Raw genomic sequence first — 24,199 nt, forward strand, 5'->3', positions numbered from 1 at the left:
GCAGCCTTTTAAACTCACCTGAGCTAACAGGTATGTGCGCTGGTTACTCTGCTGCGCTTAAAATTTCTTTTTTGGTTTGCTACAATGCCTTTTCTGAAACGTTGTCTCCTTCTGCTGGAACACTGACTTCTTTCATTTAATGCCTGCAGACTATAAAAGAGAACCCAACCCAAAAAGTTTGGTTGATTAGTCTGTGGCATTCTGTTAAACTGTTGCTTATGGCGGTCTCTGTGAGCTTCTCAGCGACATTCAGCCAGCCAGGTATCCTGCCTGCAGTAGATGGAATGTGGCAATGGAACGCTGGCTGCGCGTGTCATAATAGGCTCTGAGCCTTTATATACCTGTGCACAGCAGCAGCCACCTTCAGTCTGCTGCTGGACAGCCAGCAGCAGCAGCAGCAGGAGAGGTATGTAATCAGGAGCCCTCCTGCTAAGGGTAGACAGCTGCTCGTTCCACCCCACCCCCCGCCTTAATTGGTTCTCCTCCCTTCCAACGGTGTTGAGGCGGGTGGGAACAGCAGGGGGTGAAGGTGCTGTGTTTAAAGAGGTGGAGTTATGCAGATCTAAAACGCGTGGATTGCAGCAGCAGCAAGCCGAAAAGTGCAGGCATGTAAGGGATCTAGAGGTTGACAACATGTCTTCTTAACGGGAGTCCAGGAGCTCATCTCCAGAAATGGACTTTTCAGGATCCTTGGGTGGCTCCGTAGTTTGAAACCAATTCTGGTTATCGCTTCTCGGCCTTTTGGCTAAGATCAAGTGTAGTATCTGTTCTTATCAGTTTAATATCTGATACGTCCCCTATCTTTGAACCATATATTAAATGGATTTTTAGAACAGGGAGATGGAAAAAGAGCTTGCTCTGTCCACTCCACGCATTGACCTGGTATTGCAGTATCTCCAGGACCGGTGCACCCCTTCTTTAATGCAGTTTCTAAAATCAGAAAGAATTGAATTCAATGTTTTTTGTTCATTTTGCTTGTTTGTCGGATTTGGGGATGGACTCTTTGGCTTTGCTTTTCTTCTCCTCATTGGATTTTTCATGTTCAAAGTTGCAGAAGCCAGATTACAAGCTCATTTTGGTTCAACTTCAGCAACTGTGCATTGCATTGCCATGTAATGTGATGCAATGCTATCTTTCTAGCTCTCCCTTTTTACTTCCTTTTGGATAAACAGACATATTAGGCAAGCATTTTGGAGCTTTCACCTAAATAACTACAGGTGGTGAGATAAGCTGCACAATATAATTGACCTTTCAGTATATTGTTGCACACACACCATCTATTTAGCAAATGCCCTTGTTATCAACAGCAGCCTTTTAAACTCACCTGAGCTAACAGGTATGTGCGCTGGTTACTCTGCTGCGCTTAAAATTTCTTTTTTGGTTTGCTACAATGCCTTTTCTGAAACGTTGTCTCCCTCTGCTGGAACACTGACTTCTTTCATTTAATGCCTGCAGACTATAAAAGAGAACCCAACCCAAAAAGTTTGGTTGATTAGTCTGTGGCATTCTGTTAAACTGTTGCTTATGGCGGTCTCTGTGAGCTTCTCAGTGACATTCAGCCAGCCAGGTATCCTGCCTGCAGTAGATGGAATGTGGCAATGGAACGCTGGCTGCGCGTGTCATAATAGGCTCTGAGCCTTTATATACCTGTGCACAGCAGCAGACACCTTCAGTCTGCTGCTGGACAGCCAGCAGCAGCAGGAGAGGTATGTAATCAGGAGCCCTCCTGCTAAGGGTAGACAGCTGCTCGTTCCACCCCACCCCCCGCCTTAATTGGTTCTCCTCCCTTCCAACGGTGTTGAGGCGGGTGGGAACAGCAGGGGGTGAAGGTGCTGTGTTTAAAGAGGTGGAGTTATGCAGATCTAAAACGCGTGGATTGCAGCAGCAGCAAGCCGAAAAGTGCAGGCATGTAAGGGATCTAGAGGTTGACAACATGTCTTCTTAACGGGAGTCCAGGAGCTCATCTCCACAAATGGACTTTTCAGGATCCTTGGGTGGCTCCGTAGTTTGAAACCAATTCTGGTTATCGCTTCTCGGCCTTTTGGCTGCGATCGTATGACTGTACCTTGATTGGTGCGAGTCTCCTGGAGGAATCCGGACCCTTTTGTGGAGGATTTTCTGCTTTTTCCTGTGGTATTCCATACCGACAGAATCCAAGATGTCTTTTGTGAAGAACACCATCCGTTTGTCCGTGGATCCATCTGACCAGAACAAGAACAACGTGGTTTTCATTGTCCAAGACATCGTTGAAGGCAAAGCTGGAGCAAGACGTTCTGAGATCTTCAGTGTCAACGAATTTTCACGTCAAGGTAATTATGACGTTACCTTTATGGACCAGGATGTTTGCCTTAATGTCTTTGAATGGCTCCGTGGTCACTCTAGTGACCCCTGCTTGGAAGGAGTTAGATGGGAACCTTTGTTTGGTCTGCAAGAAAAGGAGGTGACTGTGACTGTCTATAACCCTTTTACAGACCCTGAGCTGCTGGAGTGCTTCCTCTCTCGCTACTGTGAATATGTGCGGAAGGGAGTGAAGCAAGTCAATTGTCTAGGAATCTTTAACTGTCAGTATAAATTCCGTGTGAAATTGAAAAGGGATCCTGACAGTGTGGGGGGCTTTAGACACCCTCCATCAAATTTTTCCGTTGCAGGCCATAGAGGTTTCCTCTTTTACCCAGGCCAGCCCATGTTTTGCCGTAGATGCTTTTCTTTCGGACATACCATGGTAACATGCCTTAAAGGGCAGTGTTGCCGAAATTGCAGAAAGGAGGGGCATATGGCCAACCAGTGTCCAGAGGCCAAGTCCTGTGATGTCTGTGGGAGTAGTGATCACATGTATAAGGACTGTCCTATGAGTGCACCTAGACGTTCTGATAAAGAACAGAAGGAGGAGGAGCTGGAGAGGAGGCAGATGGCAAGCGCACTGAAAGTGCTGGAAAGATTGGAGAGGGAGGAGAGAGAGGGAAGGAGGCGGGAAACTGGTAGAGCCTCTCCCTCTACGGCGCCAGAGGAGGTGTCCCTGAGACCATGTTCTTCTTCTGCTGAAGAAATGAGGAAGAAGCGGAGGGAAGAAAAGGAGTTCTGGAGGGAAGTGGCAAAGGTGGAGAAAAAGGCAGTGTCTGCGAGAATATCTAGGAAAGTGGTGGAAGCAGAGCTGCCTGAGATGATGACTTTTGGAGAGGCAATGGACGCAACAGGATGTGAAGTGCAAATCTCGGAACCCGACAGTCCTGAACACCCTTCGGGTCCTGAAAACACTGAAGATTTTTCTTCGGAGGATGATAGGGGTGCAAAGAAGAGTCGTAGGGAGGATGGTGGGGGCAGTGATGATGCAGATTTTAGTGAGCCTCAGAGGAAGATAAGAACTGCCAGAATGAGGAGTGTGGCTGGTGAAGCCAGCGGGTCGGAAACCAGCTGTTCTGTTCTGATGGCGGAGGAGGATAGTGGTGGTGCTGGATAGTGTCACCATATAATATTGTAAATGTTTTTTCTTTTTGTCCTCTTGTGAGCTTTGGTTTAGGCCAAAGGCTATTTCTTTGTGTAATTGGTGAAGGAGTAGAAGTATTATGGGATTTACCATAGTGTCCCAAAACGTAAGAGTGTTTAAAAGTAAAGTAAGAAGAGCTGCTATTTTTGAGTTTTTAGCTATGCAAAATGCATCTATTTTTTGTTTACAAGAATGTGGGGTAGTGGATGGTGTGAAAGGGGATGAATGGTCTTATGGAGCGTCTGTGTGGTCGGGGAGTGCATGTAATAAGAATGATGGTGTGGGTATTTTGGTTAAAGGAAGGGAGGTTGTTTTGAGTGATTATTTGGTTATTGAGGTGGGGAGATGTATCCTTGCTAATTTTGTATACAAGAATGTAAAGTTTTGTGTTATTAATGTTTATGCGCCAGTTGAAAAAAATGAGCGCAAAAATTTATTTGAAAAAATTAAGCTTTTTGTTCCAGGAAGAATACCTGTGGTAATTGTGGGTGATATGAACTGTGATGTGGGGAGAGTGAATGTGGATGTGTCTGGGAAAGCATTATTGGAGTTAGTGAATGATTTTGGGTTGTGTGATATGCAGCGCGTGTGTAACATGAATCCTTTGTTGAACACTTTCTTTTCTGAGAGTGGTAGGGTACAATCCAGATTGGATTATTGTTTTATTTCTAAAAATATGGTTTCTGTTAATTATAGGCAGGAAAACGTTCTTTTTTCAGATCATGTGTGTATGTTGTGTGAGTTGGATATAAAAGTTGATGGAGTGTTTGGGAGAGGATTGTGGAAGTTAAATGTTAAACTGTTAGAGAATGAAGATGTGAGAAAGGAGTATGAAAGGCGGTATGAAGAATGGTGTAAGCATAAAAATGAGTTTGGGAATGTTTGTGAGTGGTGGGACTGGGTGAAGAAACAAACAAAAATGTTCTTTAAAAATTTAGGATACAAGTATGCAGCAATTAAAAGAGAGAGTTTTGTTAAACTGAACGCGCGGTTGAGCGTTTTGTATAAGTTAAGGGAAGGAGGAGTTGAGGTGGAGGAGGATATTTTAGAGGTAAAAAAGGAGATTAGTGAGTTTTTGTTGGAGAGAGGGAGAAGCATAGTGTTTAGGGCAAAGATTGATAAGATGGAGCAGGATGAGAAATGTTCTCGGTTTTTCTTTAAAAAAGTTTTTGGAAAGAAACAGAGTATGAGCGTGGTGTATGGAGCAGATGGAAGTGAGGTGAGTGGAGAGGATATGTGTGAAGAGGTGGCTAAGTTTTATGAGGATCTGTATGCAGTGAAACAGAGGGATGAATGTTTGGAGAATGATGTTTTGAGTGTGTTAGAGAGTAAGTTGAGTGAAGCAGAAAGAGAGAGAGTGATGGGTGAGGTGACTGGTGATGAGGTATGGAAGGTTATGTGTAGTATGGCTTTGAATAAGACGCCGGGGGAGGATGGCCTCCCAGTAGAATTTTATCGTGTGATGTGGGGTGTGATTGGTAAGGACTTTGTGGATGTATGTAAGTATATGTGGGGAAACATGGAGGTGGCTGAGAGTATGCGTGCAGGTATGGTTGTGTTAATTCCTAAGAAAGGGGATTTGAAAAGTCTGAGGAATTGGAGGCCAATAACGTTACTTAATTGTGATTATAAAATCTATGCAAAACTTATGGCTAATAGGATGCGTGATGTGATAGAGAGTGTGATTGGGGATGAGCAGTGTTGTGCGGTACCTGGGAGGCGGATTCATGAGTGTGTGTGTATGTTAAGAGATTGTCTATGGGATTGCATGGGTCGTAAGAAGAGTGTATTTTTGTTAAGTTTGGATTTTGAAAAGGCTTATGATAGGTTGTCGCATGGTTTTTTGTTCAGAGTGTTGTTAAAAATGGGTTTTCCGGCTGATTTTGTTGGGCGAGTGAGAAGTTTGTATGCGGGTGTTTATAGCTGTGTTTTAATGAATGGGTATGTGGGTAGGAAAGTGAATGTGTTTTCGGGTGTGCGACAGGGGTGTCCTTTGTCCCCTGTAGCATTTATTTGTGCAATTGAGCCATTGTTGTGTATGCTGAGGAAAGATAAGGTAATTCGTGGTGTGCAAGTGCCGGGAGGTGGAGGAAAAGAATGGAAGGTGAGTGGTTATATGGATGACGTGTGTGTATTATGTGATTCTGAATGTTCGGTGAGGCGGGTGAAGTTGTTAGTGTCTATTTTTTGTGGTGCATCTGCGTTTAAAGTGAATTGGGAAAAGAGTGAGTGTAAGGGTTTTGGAGGCGGAAGTTTAAGTAGGGATGTAGGTGTGAATGTAGTGAATGGACCTATTAAAGTTTTGGGTGTGAAGTTTTCAGAGAGTTTGGATGGGAAAGAAAGTTGGGATGATGCGAAAGGAAAAGTTGAGCAGAAGTTGAATTTTTGGAAATTGAGGAGTTTATCCTTTTTTGGGAAGATTTTAATTGTTAAGAGTGTGGTGTTGCCAATATTTTTATATATTGCGGTAGTATTTCCACCAGGATATATGTGTATGAGAAGCTTGAATAGAATTTTATTTGTTTTTTTGTGGAACTCGAAAATGGAGAGAGCTAGGAGAGAAATTTTGGTTAAAAGAGTGGAAAAAGGTGGTTTGGGTTTTCCGAATTTGGACGTGTTTTTTGGTGTGAATATTGTTGTGTTTGTTTTGAAAGTGATTAGGGCGGATGGAAAGTTTTCATCTATGTGTAGGTATTTATTTGGAGCGTATTTGTTTCGTTTAAAGTGGCAAGAAAGGGATTTGCGATGTCCGATTGCTTTTGAGGTGCCTGTATGGTATGTGTGGGTTTATAAGTTTTTGGTGAGGTATGAACTGTGTGATGCAGATGTGAGATTGCTGGAGAATAAGAAGGCTGTGTATAGGATGATTGAATGTAGAGAGGTAGAATGTGGAATAAATATGGTTAGGGGTGGTGATGTGCAGAAGGTTTGGAAGAAAGTGCGGATGAGTGGTATGACCAACAAACAGAGTGAAGTTGTGTGGCAGTCTTTACATGGAGTATTACCTGTGAGAGAGTTTCAGAGGAATAGAGGTTTGGTGAGGAGTGAAATGTGTCCAAGAAATGGCTGTGGTGGAAGGGAAAGTGTGTTGCATGTTTTTTGGAATTGCCAGTATGCTAGAGATGTGATTGGGAGAATGGGGCCTTTGTGTAAAGAATTGTGTGGTGTGAATTTGTTGTCTTTTGAGTTGTTTATGTTTGGTTTGGGAATATGTGATGGGACGAAGGAAAGAGTCTTGTGGTTGATGCTTGCATGTATAAAGGAAGTGTTATGGGATGTGAGGAATGTGTATGTGTTTAAAAGGAAGGAAATTGCTGTAAAGGATAGTGTGAAGGTGATTTTGGGGAAGATGTATGTGTGTTTCCTATGGGACAAAAAGAGGAGAGGGGAAGTGGATGCGGAGGGAATATGGAAAGTTAAAAAGTGGAGATATATTGTTAGTACCTCTTGATTTTTGTTATTGTTGTTTTGAAATATGAAATAAATATTTCCGATGATGATGGGGACAGCAAATTGCGTATTGGATTTGACGCAGCTGTTTTGATGGAATTTTCCTTTGTCTGGTTTCCATAGACTGTGGAATTTCCTCGTCTGAGGAGAAAAAAGAAAAAAAAAAAAAAAAAAAAAAATCTGTTCTTATCAGTTTAATATCTGATACGTCCCCTATCTGGGGACCATATATTAAATGGATTTTTAGAACAGGGAGATGGAAAAAGAGCTTGCTCTGTCCACTCCACGCATTGACCTGGTATTGCAGTATCTCCAGGACCGGTGCACCCCTTCTTTAATGCAGTTTCTAAAATCAGAAAGAATTGAATTCAATGTTTTTTGTTCATTTTGCTTGTTTGTCGGATTTGGGGATGGACTCTTTGGCTTTGCTTTTCTTCTCCTCATTGGATTTTTCATGTTCAAAGTTGCAGAAGCCAGATTACAAGCTCATTTTGGTTCAACTTCAGCAACTGTGCATTGCATTGCCATGTAATGTGATGCAATGCTATCTTTCTAGCTCTCCCTTTTTACTTCCTTTTGGATAAACAGACATATTAGGCAAGCATTTTGGAGCTTTCACCTAAATAACTACAGGTGGTGAGATAAGCTGCACAATATAATTGACCTTTCAGTATATTGTTGCACACACACCATCTATTTAGCAAATGCCCTTGTTATCAACAGCAGCCTTTTAAACTCACCTGAGCTAACAGGTATGTGCGCTGGTTACTCTGCTGCGCTTAAAATTTCTTTTTTGGTTTGCTACAATGCCTTTTCTGAAACGTTGTCTCCTTCTGCTGGAACACTGACTTCTTTCATTTAATGCCTGCAGACTATAAAAGAGAACCCAACCCAAAAAGTTTGGTTGATTAGTCTGTGGCATTCTGTTAAACTGTTGCTTATGGCGGTCTCTGTGAGCTTCTCAGCGACATTCAGCCAGCCAGGTATCCTGCCTGCAGTAGATGGAATGTGGCAATGGAACGCTGGCTGCGCGTGTCATAATAGGCTCTGAGCCTTTATATACCTGTGCACAGCAGCAGCCACCTTCAGTCTGCTGCTGGACAGCCAGCAGCAGCAGCAGCAGGAGAGGTATGTAATCAGGAGCCCTCCTGCTAAGGGTAGACAGCTGCTCGTTCCACCCCACCCCCCGCCTTAATTGGTTCTCCTCCCTTCCAACGGTGTTGAGGCGGGTGGGAACAGCAGGGGGTGAAGGTGCTGTGTTTAAAGAGGTGGAGTTATGCAGATCTAAAACGCGTGGATTGCAGCAGCAGCAAGCCGAAAAGTGCAGGCATGTAAGGGATCTAGAGGTTGACAACATGTCTTCTTAACGGGAGTCCAGGAGCTCATCTCCACAAATGGACTTTTCAGGATCCTTGGGTGGCTCCGTAGTTTGAAACCAATTCTGGTTATCGCTTCTCGGCCTTTTGGCTAAGATCAAGTGTAGTATCTGTTCTTATCAGTTTAATATCTGATACGTCCCCTATCTGGGGACCATATATTAAATGGATTTTTAGAACAGGGAGATGGAAAAAGAGCTTGCTCTGTCCACTCCACGCATTGACCTGGTATTGCAGTATCTCCAGGACCGGTGCACCCCTTCTTTAATGCAGTTTCTAAAATCAGAAAGAATTGAATTCAATGTTTTTTGTTCATTTTGCTTGTTTGTCGGATTTTGGGATGGACTCTTTGGCTTTGCTTTTCTTCTCCTCATTGGATTTTTCATGTTCAAAGTTGCAGAAGCCAGATTACAAGCTCATTTTGGTTCAACTTCAGCAACTGTGCATTGCATTGCCATGTAATGTGATGCAATGCTATCTTTCTAGCTCTCCCTTTTTACTTCCTTTTGGATAAACAGACATATTAGGCAAGCATTTTGGAGCTTTCACCTAAATAACTACAGGTGGTGAGATAAGCTGCACAATATAATTGACCTTTCAGTATATTGTTGCACACACACCATCTATTTAGCAAATGCCCTTGTTATCAACAGCAGCCTTTTAAACTCACCTGAGCTAACAGGTATGTGCGCTGGTTACTCTGCTGCGCTTAAAATTTCTTTTTTGGTTTGCTACAATGCCTTTTCTGAAACGTTGTCTCCTTCTGCTGGAACACTGACTTCTTTCATTTAATGCCTGCAGACTATAAAAGAGAACCCAACCCAAAAAGTTTGGTTGATTAGTCTGTGGCATTCTGTTAAACTGTTGCTTATGGCGGTCTCTGTGAGCTTCTCAGCGACATTCAGCCAGCCAGGTATCCTGCCTGCAGTAGATGGAATGTGGCAATGGAACGCTGGCTGCGCGTGTCATAATAGGCTCTGAGCCTTTATATACCTGTGCACAGCAGCAGCCACCTTCAGTCTGCTGCTGGACAGCCAGCAGCAGCAGCAGCAGGAGAGGTATGTAATCAGGAGCCCTCCTGCTAAGGGTAGACAGCTGCTCGTTCCACCCCACCCCCCGCCTTAATTGGTTCTCCTCCCTTCCAACGGTGTTGAGGCGGGTGGGAACAGCAGGGGGTGAAGGTGCTGTGTTTAAAGAGGTGGAGTTATGCAGATCTAAAACGCGTGGATTGCAGCAGCAGCAAGCCGAAAAGTGCAGGCATGTAAGGGATCTAGAGGTTGACAACATGTCTTCTTAACGGGAGTCCAGGAGCTCATCTCCACAAATGGACTTTTCAGGATCCTTGGGTGGCTCCGTAGTTTGAAACCAATTCTGGTTATCGCTTCTCGGCCTTTTGGTTAAGATCAAGTGTAGTATCTGTTCTTATCAGTTTAATATCTGATACGTCCCCTATCTGGGGACCATATATTAAATGGATTTTTAGAACAGGGAGATGGAAAAAGAGCTTGCTCTGTCCACTCCACGCATTGACCTGGTATTGCAGTATCTCCAGGACCGGTGCACCCCTTCTTTAATGCAGTTTCTAAAATCAGAAAGAATTGAATTCAATGTTTTTTGTTCATTTTGCTTGTTTGTCGGATTTTGGGATGGACTCTTTGGCTTTGCTTTTCTTCTCCTCATTGGATTTTTCATGTTCAAAGTTGCAGAAGCCAGATTACAAGCTCATTTTGGTTCAACTTCAGCAACTGTGCATTGCATTGCCATGTAATGTGATGCAATGCTATCTTTCTAGCTCTCCCTTTTTACTTCCTTTTGGATAAACAGACATATTAGGCAAGCATTTTGGTGCTTTCACCTAAATAACTACAGGTGGTGAGATAAGCTGCACAATATAATTGACCTTTCAGTATATTGTTGCACACACACCATCTATTTAGCAAATGCCCTTGTTATCAACAGCAGCCTTTTAAACTCACCTGAGCTAACAGGTATGTGCGCTGGTTACTCTGCTGCGCTTAAAATTTCTTTTTTGGTTTGCTACAATGCCTTTTCTGAAACGTTGTCTCCTTCTGCTGGAACACTGACTTCTTTCATTTAATGCCTGCAGACTATAAAAGAGAACCCAACCCAAAAAGTTTGGTTGATTAGTCTGTGGCATTCTGTTAAACTGTTGCTTATGGCGGTCTCTGTGAGCTTCTCAGCGACATTCAGCCAGCCAGGTATCCTGCCTGCAGTAGATGGAATGTGGCAATGGAACGCTGGCTGCGCGTGTCATAATAGGCTCTGAGCCTTTATATACCTGTGCACAGCAGCAGCCACCTTCAGTCTGCTGCTGGACAGCCAGCAGCAGCAGCAGGAGAGGTATGTAATCAGGAGCCCTCCTGCTAAGGGTAGACAGCTGCTCGTTCCACCCCACCCCCCGCCTTAATTGGTTCTCCTCCCTTCCAACGGTGTTGAGGCGGGTGGGAACAGCAGGGGGTGAAGGTGCTGTGTTTAAAGAGGTGGAGTTATGCAGATCTAAAACGCGTGGATTGCAGCAGCAGCAAGCCGAAAAGTGCAGGCATGTAAGGGATCTAGAGGTTGACAACATGTCTTCTTAACGGGAGTCCAGGAGCTCATCTCCACAAATGGACTTTTCAGGATCCTTGGGTGGCTCCGTAGTTTGAAACCAATTCTGGTTATCGCTTCTCGGCCTTTTGGCTAAGATCAAGTGTAGTATCTGTTCTTATCAGTTTAATATCTGATACGTCCCCTATCTGGGGACCATATATTAAATGGATTTTTAGAACAGGGAGATGGAAAAAGAGCTTGCTCTGTCCACTCCACGCATTGACCTGGTATTGCAGTATCTCCAGGACCGGTGCACCCCTTCTTTAATGCAGTTTCTAAAATCAGAAAGAATTGAATTCAATGTTTTTTGTTCATTTTGCTTGTTTGTCGGATTTTGGGATGGACTCTTTGGCTTTGCTTTTCTTCTCCTCATTGGATTTTTCATGTTCAAAGTTGCAGAAGCCAGATTACAAGCTCATTTTGGTTCAACTTCAGCAACTGTGCATTGCATTGCCATGTAATGTGATGCAATGCTATCTTTCTAGCTCTCCCTTTTTACTTCCTTTTGGATAAACAGACATATTAGGCAAGCATTTTGGAGCTTTCACCTAAATAACTACAGGTGGTGAGATAAGCTGCACAATATAATTGACCTTTCAGTATATTGTTGCACACACACCATCTATTTAGCAAATGCCCTTGTTATCAACAGCAGCCTTTTAAACTCACCTGAGCTAACAGGTATGTGCGCTGGTTACTCTGCTGCGCTTAAAATTTCTTTTTTGGTTTGCTACAATGCCTTTTCTGAAACGTTGTCTCCTTCTGCTGGAACACTGACTTCTTTCATTTAATGCCTGCAGACTATAAAAGAGAACCCAACCCAAAAAGTTTGGTTGATTAGTCTGTGGCATTCTGTTAAACTGTTGCTTATGGCGGTCTCTGTGAGCTTCTCAGCGACATTCAGCCAGCCAGGTATCCTGCCTGCAGTAGATGGAATGTGGCAATGGAACGCTGGCTGCGCGTGTCATAATAGGCTCTGAGCCTTTATATACCTGTGCACAGCAGCAGCCACCTTCAGTCTGCTGCTGGACAGCCAGCAGCAGCAGCAGCAGGAGAGGTATGTAATCAGGAGCCCTCCTGCTAAGGGTAGACAGCTGCTCGTTCCACCCCACCCCCCGCCTTAATTGGTTCTCCTCCCTTCCAACGGTGTTGAGGCGGGTGGGAACAGCAGGGGGTGAAGGTGCTGTGTTTAAAGAGGTGGAGTTATGCAGATCTAAAACGCGTGGATTGCAGCAGCAGCAAGCCGAAAAGTGCAGGCATGTAAGGGATCTAGAGGTTGACAACATGTCTTCTTAACGGGAGTCCAGGAGCTCATCTCCACAAATGGACTTTTCAGGATCCTTGGGTGGCTCCGTAGTTTGAAACCAATTCTGGTTATCGCTTCTCGGCCTTTTGGCTCAGACCTAGTGTTTGGACAAGAGGTTCCTTGTGTACTAGCCCTCGGCCTTCCAGCATCGCCACTTCGGTGGCTTAAGCTGGATGCTGCTATAGGGGGAGAGTGAGGAGGAAACGAGAAGGCGATTCCTGAAGCGACCATGGGTGTCAAGCTTCGTTTTGCTGGGACCGGGGATCCCCGGGTCAAGAATGCTTTCCGTATCGACGTCTCTGAGGAGAAGAAGGACCATTTCTCGTTGTCATACCTGGTCAACGCCATTTTCTATGAAATCCTGAAGATCCAGAAGTCGGAGATCATCTGTTTGCAGGAGTTCAGAAGGGAGCATAGGTACGTCTTGGTGCTTTCTTCTATGGCGGCTTGCCAAAACCTTTTCAAAACTCTTCAAGTCCTTTCAGAGCACCCTCAGCTGGATGGACTTATCTTCACTGTACTCTACTCTAAGGGGGATATCCCGGTGGTAATATTCATGCACAACCCCTTTATCTCCCGGGATGATATCACTGCATTCCTGAGAAGACACTGCATTTTTGTGCAATTCTCCCATAAAATCTTAAATGGAGAAGGGCTGTGGACTGGGAAGTATAAATACTTTGTGAGGTTTGGGATAGACCCTCATGGTCCTGGAGGTATTCACTATCCTCCCCTGAACTTTACAATTGGAAGAGACTCTGGATATCTGTTTTTTCCCGAGGCGCCATTGTTCTGCAGGAGATGCAACATGTTCGGGCATATCCAGGATTTTTGCAAGCAATTGCCAAACTGTAGAAAGTGCAACAAGTACGGTCATCTGGCGAAGGATTGTTCCAACCCGGTGGTATGTGATGCCTGCGGGGAGGAAGGACATGTGATTCGGGATTGTAAGGCTAAAGTCAAGCCTAGGTCCTTCTCCGAAGTGACCAAAGGTAAGCCTACTGTCCCTGCTGTTACCCCACAGGTGACTACTGCAGAGATCAATGCTGAGACGGAGCCCCCTGAGGTTGAAGATCTGGTGGGTGAGGCCCAGAACCTGTTGGACCCTCCGGCCCCTGCTGGGCCAGGTATGGAGATCTCCGAGTTGGATGTGGACCTCCCTCATCAGTCCGAAATATGTGGTGAGGGTGACATGGATGTGTCTCTAGCTCGAACCCCTGCATTGTCCTGGGGTGCTACAGACGAAGAGGTGGCCAGGGATGGTGGCCAAGGAGACTTTACTTCTGGGAGGTCTTTTGATGATGATGATACTCCTGAACTGGCCAATAAAAAACCCAGACGAGAGTACTCACCTGCCAGCGGAGGGTGCGACAGTCCTGCAAGTGACCGCATTTACCCGCAGGATGTCTTCTCCCCTGATGCTCCTTACCTTGGCATCCCTGAGAGCATCAACACCTTTGGGGTGCTTTCCCAGTCTGATGATAATGGATGAGTATGGTGTGATCAACATTGAGTCATGTATTTCTTTTCATTAATTAATGTCTTGCCAATCTGGTTGGGATGTAGTGTCCCTAAATGTAAGGCAGATCAGATCTAAAATCAGAAGAACAACTGTTCTGGACTACCTGAAACATTTAGGTGCTGATGTTTTTTGCCTTCAGGAGTGTGGGATTCAGGATGCTCCTTGTGACAAAGACTGGCCTTACGGACAGCATATCTGGTCAGGGTCTAATCATAATAAAAATGATGGGGTGGGGATATTAGTTGGGAATAAAGAAATCTCTATTGATAGTTATATTGTGGTGGAGGTGGGCCGATGTTTAATTGCATTTTTGAGTTATAGAGGGTGGCGGGTCAGAATTATTAATTTATATTGCCCTACAGGGAAGGAAGAGCGGCTTGCTCTTCTTGAAAAATTAAGTTTTTTTCTTCCAGGGAAATCTCCCACTATTTTTGTTGGGGACGTTAATTGTGTCACAGAAGGAAAGTGTGACATAACAGGAAAGAAATTGTCCCATTTAATTTGTGATTTTTCCTTTTTAGATGCAGCAGTTGTTGTTCTTGGCATGCCACCACCGCCGACATACCATGCTGACCGTGGTGAGATTCATTCCAGAATTGATTTAATGTTATTTTCTAAAAATATGGTATGTTTGGATTTTTCTCAACAAAAGGTACCTTTTTCGGACCATGAATGTTTGAGAGGCGTGTTTTGTGCGAATGGTGACCAAGTGTATGGCGGTGGGGTATGGAAGTTGAATGCAAGGCTGTTAGAGGATGATGAGGTGATGAATGAGTTTAATGTAAAGTATGAAAGATGGAGAATGCGTAAGAAGGATTTTGTGTGTGTTCTTGACTGGTGGGACTGGGTGAAAGTGCAATTTAAAACTTTCTTCAAAAAGTGGGGCTATAGAAAAGCTGCCAGATATAGGAATAGGTTTAATGACCTTAATAGACGGATTGACTGGTTGAGAAAGTGTGTTGCAAGTGGTTTGGAGATGTCTGATCAACTTACTGAGGCTAAGAATGAATTGAAGCGTGTGTTGGATGAGAAAGGAAAGGAAATTATATATCGTACTAAAATTGAGCACCTGGAGAAAAATGAGAAGTGTACGAGGTTCTTTTTTAAAAAAATGAATGGTAGGAAGACTGATATGAATGAAGTTGTGAATGAAAGTGGAACCAACTGTATGGGTGAGGATGTGCTGAAAGAAGTGAATAGGTTTTATAGCAAGTTGTATGATGAGAAATGGATTGACTCTGGGCTTGTGTCATATGTTCTGAATGGTGTGGAGAAAAAACTTGATTCTGAGGAGCGTGATCTATTGTGTGAGGATGTAGTTCTGGATGAAGTGAAGAATGTGGTGTGGAGTGCTAAAAAGAGTAAGACTCCTGGGAAAGATGGTATACCTGTAGAGTTGTATGTGAAAGCATGGGAAGTTTTGGGAACAGATTTGACTGAGGTATGTAAGTATATGTGGGTGAATGGTAGGTTGTGTGAATCAATGAAAGAAGGAGTGGTTGTGCTTGTGTATAAAAAGGGTGAGAGGAAACGTTTGGAAAACTGGAGACCAATAACACTGCTGAATTCGGATTATAAGGTCTACAGTAAGTTACTGGCAAATCGTATGCGTGAAGTGATTGGTAGTGTTGTGGAGGAGGACCAAGTATGTGCAGTGCCTGGAAGAAGTATGAGTGATAACTTGTTATTGTTGAGAGATATGATTGGGGATTGCAAGGATAGAAAGCAGAAATGTATGACTTTAGCTATTGATTTTGAGAAGGCGTTTGACAGGGTTTCGCATGTGTTTTTGTTTAAAGTACTGGAAAGAATGGGGTTTCCTAGAGAATTTGTGAATTGTGTAAAATCATTGTATGATTGTGTGTCAAGTGAGTTCTTGGTTAATGGGTGGCTGTGTGACAAAGTGAAGATTAGGTCAGGAGTAAGGCAGGGGTGTCCTATGTCCCCCGTCTTATTTGTATGTGTAATAGAAACATTGTTATGTTTGATTAGACGGGATAAAATGATGAGAGGTTTGTTGGTGCCTGGTAGTGGTGGTAAGCATGTGAAAGTGTTAGGTTATATGGATGATGTTGTGGTTGTGAGTGAAAGTATGGCTTCTTTGAGTAGAATTAAATTGCTTTTGGATTTTTTTGTTGGTGCGTCTGGTTTTAGGGTAAATTGGAATAAATGTAGTTTTAAATGTTTTGGAGATAGTAGTATTCGTATGGATGGTGTAAAGTGTGAAGAGGGTGCAATCAAGATTTTGGGCGTATTATTTAATGATGACTTAAAAGGGAATGAAAGTTGGGAAGAGTGTGGTATGCGGGTTGAACGTAAATTGAATTTTTGGCGAATGAGAGAATTGACTCTGCGTGGTAAGGTGTTAATTATCAAAGCAGTGATTCTCCCTATCCTGCTTTATGTGGCGACTGTTTTTCCTTCTCCTTACAGGAAAATTAAGAGAATAGAGAAGTTGGTATTCACATTCCTGTGGTGTAGTAAGATGGAGAAGTTGAAGCGGGAGAGCCTTTTTAAGGCTTGTCAGCATGGTGGGCTGGCCTTTCCCAATATTGAAGTTTTTTTAGGCCTTAATTATATTAAGACTGTGGTTATTTTGCTGGGTAAAGGCAATAAAGGTGCTTTTATGGCTAATTATTCTGCTGGATGGATGTTGTATGGGTTATGCTGGAGGAAGAGAGATGCGAGTGTGCCTGTGGCCTTTAAGTGTCCTGTTTGGTATGAGGTGATTGAGAAATTTGTGAGAAAGCATGATTTGTTGAGTGTGGGAATGAATGATTTTAGAATGACCAAGAATGTGGTGAAAAGAATGAGTGCAAATGAGGTAGAGTGTAATATTGTTGGGCTGAGAGGGAATGAGGTTTCAGATGCATGGAAGAAGTTAGATACGTATGGGATGTCAAACAAACAGAAGGATGTGGTGTGGATGACTTTACATAATATTTTACCTGTGAGAGAAGTGCAGAAGAAAAGAGAGTTGATAAGAACAGATGTGTGTCCGAGAGTGGGATGTGGTGGTTGTGAGACTGTCAGGCATGTTATGTGGGATTGTGAGTACGCGTACAGTGTGTGGAAGTGTGTAGGTGGATTGTGTAAGGGTTTAGCAGGCGTGAATTTTGTGGATTGGCGTGTGGCGATGTTTGGAATTGGTGCGTGTAGTCGGTCTAAAGATAGAATTTTATGGTTGATAATGGCTTGTGTGATGGAGAGTTTGTGGGATGCAAGGAACCTTGGACTTTTCAAAAGGAAATCTTTATCAGTGAATGAATGTGTTAGACTTATTCTTTCAAGACTATACCTGATATATAAGTTGGACAGCAGAGGCGGTGGTGGCACAGATGCCGAAGGGATTTGGAAATTTAAAAAGTGGCATTACCTTATCAAATACCAGTGATTTTTTTCTTTGTGATTCCTTGAAGTTTCTGCATTTGTGTTACGTAAAGGATGTTCCCTTGTGATTATATTTCGTCTTATACTACTGCTAAATAAATAGAACCATGATGATGAGAAGTTTTAAGTAGCAAATTTTGGAGAAATTCATACTGTTTGCTAAAAAACTAAACTGAATGGTTTAAAAAAAAAAAAAAAAAATCTGTTCTTATCAGTTTAATATCTGATACGTCCCCTATCTGGGGACCATATATTAAATGGATTTTTAGAACAGGGAGATGGAAAAAGAGCTTGCTCTGTCCACTCCACGCATTGACCTGGTATTGCAGTATCTCCAGGACCGGTGCACCCCTTCTTTAATGCAGTTTCTAAAATCAGAAAGAATTGAATTCAATGTTTTTTGTTCATTTTGCTTGTTTGTCGAATTTTGGGATGGACTCTTTGGCTTTGCTTTTCTTCTCCTCATTGGATTTTTCATGTTCAAAGTTGCAGAAGCCAGATTACAAGCTCATTTTGGTTCAACTTCAGCAACTGTGCATTGCATTGCCATGTAATGTGATGCAATGCTATCTTTCTAGCTCTCCCTTTTTACTTCCTTTTGGATAAACAGACATATTAGGCAAGCATTTTGGAGCTTTCACCTAAATAACTACAGGTGGTGAGATAAGCTGCACAATATAATTGACCTTTCAGTATATTGTTGCACACACACCATCTATTTAGCAAATGCCCTTGTTATCAACAGCAGCCTTTTAAACTCACCTGAGCTAACAGGTATGTGCGCTGGTTACTCTGCTGCGCTTAAAATTTCTTTTTTGGTTTGCTACAATGCCTTTTCTGAAACGTTGTCTCCTTCTGCTGGAACACTGACTTCTTTCATTTAATGCCTGCAGACTATAAAAGAGAACCCAACCCAAAAAGTTTGGTTGATTAGTCTGTGGCATTCTGTTAAACTGTTGCTTATGGCGGTCTCTGTGAGCTTCTCAGCGACATTCAGCCAGCCAGGTATCCTGCCTGCAGTAGATGGAATGTGGCAATGGAACGCTGGCTGCGCGTGTCATAATAGGCTCTGAGCCTTTATATACCTGTGCACAGCAGCAGCCACCTTCAGTCTGCTGCTGGACAGCCAGCAGCAGCAGCAGCAGGAGAGGTATGTAATCAGGAGCCCTCCTGCTAAGGGTAGACAGCTGCTCGTTCCACCCCACCCCCCGCCTTAATTGGTTCTCCTCCCTTCCAACGGTGTTGAGGCGGGTGGGAACAGCAGGGGGTGAAGGTGCTGTGTTTAAAGAGGTGGAGTTATGCAGATCTAAAACGCGTGGATTGCAGCAGCAGGAAGCCGAAAAGTGCAGGCATGTAAGGGATCTAGAGGTTGACAACATGTCTTCTTAACGGGAGTCCAGGAGCTCATCTCCACAAATGGGCTTTTCAGGATCCTTGGGTGGCTCCGTAGTTTGAAACCAATTCTGGTTATCGCTTCTCGGCCTTTTGGCTAAGATCAAGTGTAGTATCTGTTCTGAATGGCTCCGCGGGCAGGTCCATGTCTCGCTTCTTCCTGCTTCCTCTTTGGAGGCGACTCGGCTGGGACAAGTGGGACAGCTCCTTCCCCTACAACTGGACGACGCCATGGTTCTACGGAGACGTCGTTCGATTTGTGGGGGAGCATCAACTGGAGGGACTCAAGCCCGACTTGTGGAAGCCCAAAACTATCCACAAGCTAATCAGAGCCAAGGATGACGTGGAGAACATCACAGGACTTCACCAGGACACGCTGGAGACTGTGTGGACAAATGTGTCGTCTGACAGGCTGACCAACGGGCACAAGGACTTGTCGTGGATGGCGATTCAGGGCGGACTGCCCGTCCGGTCATTCATGCATGCCCGGAACCTGTGCAAGACCCGGTACTGCCCAAGGTGCCCCTTCGTGGAGGAAACATCTTTGCACACTTTTTGGGACTGCGGATTTGCACAGCGCCTATTGACTGCACTTGAGGACGACCTGAGGAACTCTGTCCCCAGGGCGAGCCTATCGCACCATTCTGTGCTTTACGGACTCTTCCCTGGGGTTCATACCGTCGGAGCCATCCAGGAGGCTTGGCGCCTTATGAACTGCTTCAAGGATGCCGTTTGGGTCGCCAGGAACCGGCTCATCTTGAGGAGGGAGAGGATGTCCATCCAGGACTGCCGCAGGCTGATCCACAGTCTGCTCAGAGACTATTCCATCATGGACGGTCCGGAGGACGAGGACGAGGACTAAACCCCTCCTCCCCCTCTCCCCTTGTGTCTTGTCTTTCAATAAAGCTTCGGGCCTGTGATTTTCCCCTCCCCATCCCCTTTTTCTCAATCCCCATCCCTTATCACGGTTCGTCGTACTGTATTGATTGACATGCTTTTTCTTTCAGATTGAGTGTTTTGTGTAGCATAGGGGTGTGATGTGTCTAGTTAGTGCGTCGTATCCTCATGCTATGTAAATATGATGTAGAATTCTGTGTGTACTGGGCTGCGGCACTGTACACTGTCTGTTAACTTATTTTTTGTGCTAATAAAAGATATATTCAATCAAAAAAAAATCTGTTCTTATCAGTTTAATATCTGATACGTCCCCTATCTGGGGACCATATATTAAATGGATTTTTAGAACAGGGAGATGGAAAAAGAGCTTGCTCTGTCCACTCCACGCATTGACCTGGTATTGCAGTATCTCCAGGACCGGTGCACCCCTTCTTTAATGCAGTTTCTAAAATCAGAAAGAATTGAATTCAATGTTTTTTGTTCATTTTGCTTGTTTGTCGGATTTTGGGATGGACTCTTTGGCTTTGCTTTTCTTCTCCTCATTGGATTTTTCATGTTCAAAGTTGCAGAAGCCAGATTACAAGCTCATTTTGGTTCAACTTCAGCAACTGTGCATTGCATTGCCATGTAATGTGATGCAATGCTATCTTTCTAGCTCTCCCTTTTTACTTCCTTTTGGATAAACAGACATATTAGGCAAGCATTTTGGAGCTTTCACCTAAATAACTACAGGTGGTGAGATAAGCTGCACAATATAATTGACCTTTCAGTATATTGTTGCACACACACCATCTATTTAGCAAATGCCCTTGTTATCAACAGCAGCCTTTTAAACTCACCTGAGCTAACAGGTATGTGCGCTGGTTACTCTGCTGCGCTTAAAATTTCTTTTTTGGTTTGCTACAATGCCTTTTCTGAAACGTTGTCTCCTTCTGCTGGAACACTGACTTCTTTCATTTAATGCCTGCAGACTATAAAAGAGAACCCAACCCAAAAAGTTTGGCTGATTAGTCTGTGGCATTCTGTTAAACTGTTGCTTATGGCGGTCTCTGTGAGCTTCTCAGCGACATTCAGCCAGCCAGGTATCCTGCCTGCAGTAGATGGAATGTGGCAATGGAACGCTGGCTGCGCGTGTCATAATAGGCTCTGAGCCTTTATATACCTGTGCACAGCAGCAGCCACCTTCAGTCTGCTGCTGGACAGCCAGCAGCAGCAGCAGCAGGAGAGGTATGTAATCAGGAGCCCTCCTGCTAAGGGTAGACAGCTGCTCGTTCCACCCCACCCCCCGCCTTAATTGGTTCTCCTCCCTTCCAACGGTGTTGAGGCGGGTGGGAACAGCAGGGGGTGAAGGTGCTGTGTTTAAAGAGGTGGAGTTATGCAGATCTAAAACGCGTGGATTGCAGCAGCAGCAAGCCGAAAAGTGCAGGCATGTAAGGGATCTAGAGGTTGACAACATGTCTTCTTAACGGGAGTCCAGGAGCTCATCTCCACAAATGGACTTTTCAGGATCCTTGGGTGGCTCCGTAGTTTGAAACCAATTCTGGTTATCGCTTCTCGGCCTTTTGGCTAAGATCAAGTGTAGTATCTGTTCTTATCAGTTTAATATCTGATACGTCCCCTATCTGGGGACCATATATTAAATGGATTTTTAGAACAGGGAGATGGAAAAAGAGCTTGCTCTGTCCACTCCACGCATTGACCTGGTATTGCAGTATCTCCAGGACCGGTGCACCCCTTCTTTAATGCAGTTTCTAAAATCAGAAAGAATTGAATTCAATGTTTTTTGTTCATTTTGCTTGTTTGTCGAATTTTGGGATGGACTCTTTGGCTTTGCTTTTCTTCTCCTCATTGGATTTTTCATGTTCAAAGTTGCAGAAGCCAGATTACAAGCTCATTTTGGTTCAACTTCAGCAACTGTGCATTGCATTGCCATGTAATGTGATGCAATGCTATCTTTCTAGCTCTCCCTTTTTACTTCCTTTTGGATAAACAGACATATTAGGCAAGCATTTTGGAGCTTTCACCTAAATAACTACAGGTGGTGAGATAAGCTGCACAATATAATTGACCTTTCAGTATATTGTTGCACACACACCATCTATTTAGCAAATGCCCTTGTTATCAACAGCAGCCTTTTAAACTCACCTGAGCTAACAGGTATGTGCGCTGGTTACTCTGCTGCGCTTAAAATTTCTTTTTTGGTTTGCTACAATGCCTTTTCTGAAACGTTGTCTCCTTCTGCTGGAACACTGACTTCTTTCATTTAATGCCTGCAGACTATAAAAGAGAACCCAACCCAAAAAGTTTGGTTGATTAGTCTGTGGCATTCTGTTAAACTGTTGCTTATGGCGGTCTCTGTGAGCTTCTCAGCGACATTCAGCCAGCCAGGTATCCTGCCTGCAGTAGATGGAATGTGGCAATGGAACGCTGGCTGCGCGTGTCATAATAGGCTCTGAGCCTTTATATACCTGTGCACAGCAGCAGCCACCTTCAGTCTGCTGCTGGACAGCCAGCAGCAGCAGCAGCAGGAGAGGTATGTAATCAGGAGCCCTCCTGCTAAGGGTAGACAGCTGCTCGTTCCACCCCACCCCCCGCCTTAATTGGTTCTCCTCCCTTCCAACGGTGTTGAGGCGGGTGGGAACAGCAGGGGGTGAAGGTGCTGTGTTTAAAGAGGTGGAGTTATGCAGATCTAAAACGCGTGGATTGCAGCAGCAGGAAGCCGAAAAGTGCAGGCATGTAAGGGATCTAGAGGTTGACAACATGTCTTCTTAACGGGAGTCCAGGAGCTCATCTCCACAAATGGGCTTTTCAGGATCCTTGGGTGGCTCCGTAGTTTGAAACCAATTCTGGTTATCGCTTCTCGGCCTTTTGGCTAAGATCAAGTGTAGTATCTGTTCTGAATGGCTCCGCGGGCAGGTCCATGTCTCGCTTCTTCCTGCTTCCTCTTTGGAGGCGACTCGGCTGGGACAAGTGGGACAGCTCCTTCCCCTACAACTGGACGACGCCATGGTTCTACGGAGACGTCGTTCGATTTGTGGGGGAGCATCAACTGGAGGGACTCAAGCCCGACTTGTGGAAGCCCAAAACTATCCACAAGCTAATCAGAGCCAAGGATGACGTGGAGAACATCACAGGACTTCACCAGGACACGCTGGAGACTGTGTGGACAAATGTGTCGTCTGACAGGCTGACCAACGGGCACAAGGACTTGTCGTGGATGGCGATTCAGGGCGGACTGCCCGTCCGGTCATTCATGCATGCCCGGAACCTGTGCAAGACCCGGTACTGCCCAAGGTGCCCCTTCGTGGAGGAAACATCTTTGCACACTTTTTGGGACTGCGGATTTGCACAGCGCCTATTGACTGCACTTGAGGACGACCTGAGGAACTCTGTCCCCAGGGCGAGCCTATCGCACCATTCTGTGCTTTACGGACTCTTCCCTGGGGTTCATACCGTCGGAGCCATCCAGGAGGCTTGGCGCCTTATGAACTGCTTCAAGGATGCCGTTTGGGTCGCCAGGAACCGGCTCATCTTGAGGAGGGAGAGGATGTCCATCCAGGACTGCCGCAGGCTGATCCACAGTCTGCTCAGAGACTATTCCATCATGGACGGTCCGGAGGACGAGGACGAGGACTAAACCCCTCCTCCCCCTCTCCCCTTGTGTCTTGTCTTTCAATAAAGCTTCGGGCCTGTGATTTTCCCCTCCCCATCCCCTTTTTCTCAATCCCCATCCCTTATCACGGTTCGTCGTACTGTATTGATTGACATGCTTTTTCTTTCAGATTGAGTGTTTTGTGTAGCATAGGGGTGTGATGTGTCTAGTTAGTGCGTCGTATCCTCATGCTATGTAAATATGATGTAGAATTCTGTGTGTACTGGGCTGCGGCACTGTACACTGTCTGTTAACTTATTTTTTGTGCTAATAAAAGATATATTCAATCAAAAAAAAATCTGTTCTTATCAGTTTAATATCTGATACGTCCCCTATCTGGGGACCATATATTAAATGGATTTTTAGAACAGGGAGATGGAAAAAGAGCTTGCTCTGTCCACTCCACGCATTGACCTGGTATTGCAGTATCTCCAGGACCGGTGCACCCCTTCTTTAATGCAGTTTCTAAAATCAGAAAGAATTGAATTCAATGTTTTTTGTTCATTTTGCTTGTTTGTCGGATTTTGGGATGGACTCTTTGGCTTTGCTTTTCTTCTCCTCATTGGATTTTTCATGTTCAAAGTTGCAGAAGCCAGATTACAAGCTCATTTTGGTTCAACTTCAGCAACTGTGCATTGCATTGCCATGTAATGTGATGCAATGCTATCTTTCTAGCTCTCCCTTTTTACTTCCTTTTGGATAAACAGACATATTAGGCAAGCATTTTGGAGCTTTCACCTAAATAACTACAGGTGGTGAGATAAGCTGCACAATATAATTGACCTTTCAGTATATTGTTGCACACACACCATCTATTTAGCAAATGCCCTTGTTATCAACAGCAGCCTTTTAAACTCACCTGAGCTAACAGGTATGTGCGCTGGTTACTCTGCTGCGCTTAAAATTTCTTTTTTGGTTTGCTACAATGCCTTTTCTGAAACGTTGTCTCCTTCTGCTGGAACACTGACTTCTTTCATTTAATGCCTGCAGACTATAAAAGAGAACCCAACCCAAAAAGTTTGGTTGATTAGTCTGTGGCATTCTGTTAAACTGTTGCTTATGGCGGTCTCTGTGAGCTTCTCAGCGACATTCAGCCAGCCAGGTATCCTGCCTGCAGTAG

The 24,199-nt window shown here is 44.4% G+C and overlaps 7 non-coding genes and 4 pseudogenes across 7 annotated transcripts; all 11 read left to right on the forward strand.

The window, feature by feature from the left end:
- The first annotated feature begins 725 nt into the window (after nucleotides 1-725).
- On the forward strand, nucleotides 726-916 carry LOC141230271 (U2 spliceosomal RNA). The gene has a single exon (XR_012296823.1). It is a non-coding gene; the product is annotated as a U2 spliceosomal RNA (small nuclear RNA).
- A 6,149-nt stretch (nucleotides 917-7,065) lies between these two features.
- LOC141230373 (U2 spliceosomal RNA) lies at nucleotides 7,066-7,266 on the forward strand (annotated as a pseudogene).
- Nucleotides 7,267-8,381: 1,115 nt separating this feature from the next.
- LOC141230782 (U2 spliceosomal RNA) lies at nucleotides 8,382-8,572 on the forward strand. The gene has a single exon (XR_012297234.1). It is a non-coding gene; the product is annotated as a U2 spliceosomal RNA (small nuclear RNA).
- A 1,115-nt stretch (nucleotides 8,573-9,687) lies between these two features.
- On the forward strand, nucleotides 9,688-9,878 carry LOC141230204 (U2 spliceosomal RNA). Its single transcript, XR_012296758.1, has one exon. It is a non-coding gene; the product is annotated as a U2 spliceosomal RNA (small nuclear RNA).
- Nucleotides 9,879-10,990: 1,112 nt separating this feature from the next.
- On the forward strand, nucleotides 10,991-11,181 carry LOC141230783 (U2 spliceosomal RNA). The gene has a single exon (XR_012297235.1). It is a non-coding gene; the product is annotated as a U2 spliceosomal RNA (small nuclear RNA).
- Nucleotides 11,182-17,287: 6,106 nt separating this feature from the next.
- Nucleotides 17,288-17,492, forward strand: LOC141230351 (U2 spliceosomal RNA; annotated as a pseudogene).
- A 1,115-nt stretch (nucleotides 17,493-18,607) lies between these two features.
- Nucleotides 18,608-18,739, forward strand: LOC141230401 (U2 spliceosomal RNA; annotated as a pseudogene).
- A 923-nt stretch (nucleotides 18,740-19,662) lies between these two features.
- LOC141230309 (U2 spliceosomal RNA) lies at nucleotides 19,663-19,858 on the forward strand. The gene has a single exon (XR_012296858.1). It is a non-coding gene; the product is annotated as a U2 spliceosomal RNA (small nuclear RNA).
- Nucleotides 19,859-20,973: 1,115 nt separating this feature from the next.
- Nucleotides 20,974-21,164, forward strand: LOC141230784 (U2 spliceosomal RNA). The gene has a single exon (XR_012297236.1). It is a non-coding gene; the product is annotated as a U2 spliceosomal RNA (small nuclear RNA).
- A 1,115-nt stretch (nucleotides 21,165-22,279) lies between these two features.
- Nucleotides 22,280-22,411, forward strand: LOC141230402 (U2 spliceosomal RNA; annotated as a pseudogene).
- Nucleotides 22,412-23,334: 923 nt separating this feature from the next.
- LOC141230311 (U2 spliceosomal RNA) lies at nucleotides 23,335-23,530 on the forward strand. Its single transcript, XR_012296860.1, has one exon. It is a non-coding gene; the product is annotated as a U2 spliceosomal RNA (small nuclear RNA).
- The last annotated feature ends 669 nt before the right edge of the window (nucleotides 23,531-24,199 follow it).

Source organism: Phyllobates terribilis, unplaced genomic scaffold (genome assembly GCF_046119375.1).
Source record: "Phyllobates terribilis strain yellow unplaced genomic scaffold, ASM4611937v1 Scaffold_499__1_contigs__length_1316695, whole genome shotgun sequence".
Taxonomy (NCBI): Eukaryota; Metazoa; Chordata; class Amphibia; order Anura; family Dendrobatidae; genus Phyllobates; species Phyllobates terribilis.